Raw genomic sequence first — 4,794 nt, 5'->3', positions numbered from 1 at the left:
GGAGGGATTGCACCAAACATATCTCAGGGGTACGGAAACGAGACCAGGTTTCGTTGAAAAATAGCCTAGGCTGACGAAGGAAGATCAAATTGGAGGCATGGAGCGAAGAATCGCACATTCTTACGAACGTTTTCACCGTTAAGAGCCTAAATCTAGAAGTCAATGATGGAGTACGCGCTTCCAGGTACAAAACGGAATTCGCCACAAATTTTGGAAGGCCCAAACAAAGGCGCAACGCCTCCCGCTCCAAGAGAATCAAGGGGCGAAGTTTATACGCTGGTGCACCAGAGAATAAAACACAGCCGAACTCTAAGACTGGACGGACGTACATTCTATAAATCATAAGAAGTGAGTGCCTTCTCATGCCAGAACGAACACTGCTCAGCCTGCGCAGCATACCGACTGCTCGGACTCCTTTCACAGTGATCTGCTCGATATGGGCCGCCCAGGAAAGAGAAGGATCATAAATTACCCCAAGGTATTTGACACTTTGCACTTGAGGAATTACATGGTTCCGGTAAACAATAGAGATATTAACTGGACGAGAGAGCGGAAAAACCAATAAAGCACATTTATTGACATTAAGGGACAGGTTAATGTCTCCTAACCATTGGTCTAGGACATTGAGGTAGGACTGTAAGGACTGGTACAAAGAGGAAATGTCGTTCTCTGAAGCAAAAAAGGCGATGTCATCAGCATACACATAGGTGGCCACCTGAGGACTGCAGGGAATACTGCTGAGTAAGATGTTAAAAAGTACAGGGGAGAGGAGTGCCCCTTGGGGCACTCCTCTCGATTGTCGAAATTTGCTTGATGAAACACCGTTCTGAAAGCAGTAAAATTCCCTGTCAGCAAGGAATTCAGCAACCCAAGCCACAAAGTATCTCGGAAGTCCTACTGCCTGCAGTCTTTGCAAGAGCGTCCTGTGCTCAACGCTGTCATAGGCTTTAGATACATCTAAAGTAACAAGCGCTGCGTATTGATTTCGGCGCCGAGCTAACTGTATGCGGCTCTCCAGATCGGTATGGGCACACCATATAGAGCATCCTGGTCTGAAACCAATCTGGCAAGGGTTCAACAACCCAGCCTCTGAAATAACAGACATTATTCTACCATGCAACACCCTCTCAATTAGCTTAACGAGATTCGAAGTTAAAGAAATTGGCCTTATATTGTCTAACACATAACCATCTCCCTGCTTTTTAAGCAACGGGATAATCTTTGCTAAACGCCACTCATTTGGAATCCATGGCCCCTTAAGAGAGTAATTTATAAGCGCCAGTAAGTCGGTGGGAGATTCCTCGAACAATATTTTAATCATAGAAGAAGTCACACCATCAGGGCCAGGGGCCGTGGGTGGAAGGCGGGATACAGTGTTCGAGAGCTCAGTGAGGGTGACCTCCTCGAAATCGTCCAAAGTGGCAAGAAATCTCTGAGGAGAAGGAAGAAGAGCCGTAAACCGGCGCTCAAGACCTCTGCCTATCTCTTCCAGGGACTGTGCAAGTTCAGCCGGTGACTGAACTAGGGAGACAGCGTTCATGGTGGACGAGATTAGTTTCCTGGATTTTAGGTAACAGCGCCTGCAATATACACTTCCTTCTCTTCTAAACGCATACAAATCTGCCAATTTTAACTTGTTTACCTGTACTCATCGTGAGCTGCGTTGCTTATACATAGACTGTGTTACAAAATGAAATTTTCTCCTTTAAAGTGCACTAAGTGGTGTTTCTTGTTTTCTTTAATTTGCATTGTCTGATTCATTGTGCTTTTGTTGTACTGCTAAAAGATACTTAACTTATGCAATAATGTTTGGATGACCATGTAAATTGCACACATGTACAAACTAGAGGTAAGATTTTTCTTGGTGTTAATAATGTGTTTTTCTCTTAATTGTTCTGTTTTGTTTTTGTTATTTTTTTCTCGTCGCCTGTCACTGCTGCCCGGTATAGGGGGCTGCGGCTCAGTCAAGCTGTCTATGACAGCTTTTTCTGCAGCTCCTCTGTCACTTTTTTTTGAGGCAGAAATAAAAGTATTATATTATTATTATGTAATGAGAAGGCGAGATAACCGCTGGCCCTTAAGGGTAACGGAGTGCACTGAAAGAGAAGGCAGGCGCAGCAGGGGGAACAGAAAGTTAGGTGGTCGGATGAAATTAGGAAGTTTTGGGGGATAAGGTGGCCGCAGCTGACGAAGGATAGGTTTAATTGGAGAGACATGGGAGAGGCCTTTGCCCTGCAGTGGGTGTAGTCAGGCTGATGATGATCCTCAGCCCCGCCGCGGTGGCTCAGTGGTTACGGCGCTCGGCTGCTGACCTGAAAGACGCGGGTTCGATCCCCGGCCGCGGCGGCCGAATTTTGATGAAGGCAAAATTTTAGAGGCCTGTGTGCTGTGCGATGTCAGTGCAGGTTAAAGAACCCCAGGTGGTCGAAATTTCCGGAGCCCTTCACTACGGCCTCCCTCATAGCCTGAGTTGCTTTGGGACGTTAAACCCCGATAAACCAATAAACCAAACCGATGATCATTATCAGCCTGAAAGAGTGAATCCCACAAAACGCACACACGTACTGGATAACGGATAGGTATGCTCTACAACCTGCAGCACATCCCACCTGTCGGGGAAAGATCGAGTTCAACGTGCCTAAGGCTTGACGCGCATACCTATTAACGTAGATGTGTCTCCAAAAGATGTGTCTGCTGTCAGTACATGCATCCTTTGACGAAACAGCTGCGTTCATAGGTTCGCTCAAGTTTGACAGCCGCAGCACAACGCCTCCATGTCGTGTCTGATTTAAACGCTAAAGTGCGACAGCAACTAAAGCCTCGCCATGCAGCCTCGAATTTACTTCGTAAATGATCACAGTGGCCTGCATATATCTGCTGATGATGGTAAAAACACTCAAGATTCAGCCAGCCTACACCACAGCTTAACTTAGGACACGTTGATGAACAAAATATTGGTGTGTGGCCTAATTATGTACAGTAGTGATGTCACAAGGTTGACTACATAACCACAGTCCGAACGAACAATATAGGACTTGCTGACATAGGATCCGTGTGGTTACTACACGTATGTCAATATTGAATAAGGGTGTCAAGGTCCAATGACTCTGAAAAGCCTTCAATCGCCCTTCAACTCGAGGCAATTTTTTGCGATTACGAAAAAGTGCACTGGTCGGAGGCATGAGCGATTTGCCGCATGAATCACTCGACGTCCTAGGCATCGGTGTCGACGATTACGCTTAATTAAATAAGGTTAGCTGAGACTAGCAGTCGATATAAACGAGTTTACCGGTGATACCGTTTGGCGACCGCATTCACTACGCAATGAACACTGGTATTCTGTGGTTGAACATACCGATTACAGCTGCAGGGACAACGGGACTGTGTCGCACATGTTGCTTTAGATCTATACTCACAGATGCGGAAGTACCTGGGCACGCATGCCGAAGTTGCTTGCGTGTTCGCTCACTTTAAGACACCGCTTCTCTTACAAATATTTTAGACAGTATATCGACTATCTATAAACTTCTATCTATAAAGTCTACAGAGTCGCTATAGACAAATCCTAAAGAACAGTCTATAGGCCATACAAATGCTATAGACAGTCTATAGACAATCTACAGGTTTTTGGTCATACACTTTTAGTAGATTTTTGTCAATAGACAGTCTATAGAGTATTAATACACAAAAGAAATATCTATAGGAAGGCAATAGAGTCTATAGACCATTTTTATAAGGGTTTTTAAACTATCAGTGTCTCGCACTTCGTACAGCCCTACAAGCCCTGTCGAATAAGGGAATGCGTTTACAGCTTAGGATAACGCTTCGATCGCAGTCACCGCTAAGGCTACACGCTTAGCGAAATACACTGTTGGAAGTACGGGCGCAGTTTCCGTGTTTATGCGGTTTCGAACCAGATGTTCTGCTCCGACACCGGGCCGCGCTCTTAAGTAGTGTCGCCCGGATCGCCAGCTGTGCGTGTCGCTCAGCCCGCAGAGTGCACCGCTTGTTTCACGTATCCGGTGCGTTTGAGGGCGAACGCTCATCTGACAAAGACTAGTTCAGAAATGAAGCGTAACAGAACGGGCGTCTCAGTGGCTGCTACAGAACCAACAACGCCTGAACGCCAGTTGGCTTGGCTGTTAAAAGAAGTGCGCCACGTCTTCGCGAAGCGGATTAGACTTGATGAGAGGTGAGTCCTTTGCATGTCGACGTAGCGTGCTTGAAAAATGCTTAATTACTGGCGTTGCAGTGACTACAAGGCTCTAGGCGCTCTACGCTTTGTGAGTGAAGTCCCAATGCAATTTCAGCAGCTGAAATTCAAAAAGAATGCTCTCCGAGTGACGCTATCTATCTTTGTGCTGACGAAGTGTCGTTTCTGTCATGTGTTATTCATCGCTCAATGCCCCTAACACTCATGTCATTTATTGATGCACTACGCACTCTTATGAAACTATTAGTACAAAAAAAGTTTTATATGGATTTTTTGTTTCAGTTGTTTTGCTGCCACTTACATGTTTCGAATGCGACATGTGTGCTCGCGGAATAAGTTCATATTTTGAGCAGAAGTCATAATTTTGGCGTTGCTGCTTAAATATGAATATATGAACAATTCCGTCAAAACACGAACTAAGCAACTGCTTAAGAGTATACGCTTATAAGAGCCACCGAATCTGAAGAGCCCAGAATGCTTGCTTAGGGCATTCTGTGTGTCTAGGGAGTCGTAAAGGCAAGTATGAAAGTTAAACAATGCATAAAGCATGATTTATTTTACTTTTAAGCTACGCAGGACCA

The 4,794-nt window shown here is 45.3% G+C and overlaps 1 non-coding gene across 1 annotated transcript; it reads left to right on the top strand.

The window, feature by feature from the left end:
* The first annotated feature begins 2,273 nt into the window (after positions 1 to 2,273).
* Positions 2,274 to 2,346, top strand: TRNAS-GCU (transfer RNA serine (anticodon GCU)). The gene has a single exon. It is a non-coding gene; the product is annotated as a tRNA-Ser (tRNA).
* The last annotated feature ends 2,448 nt before the right edge of the window (positions 2,347 to 4,794 follow it).

This window comes from Amblyomma mixtum, chromosome 7 (genome assembly GCF_055824585.1).
Source record: "Amblyomma mixtum isolate Tamu chromosome 7, ASM5582458v1, whole genome shotgun sequence".
NCBI classification, from domain to species: domain Eukaryota; kingdom Metazoa; phylum Arthropoda; class Arachnida; order Ixodida; family Ixodidae; genus Amblyomma; species Amblyomma mixtum.
Note: the sequence above shows the minus strand (reverse complement) of the source record. Positions and strands in the feature narration are given on the sequence as shown.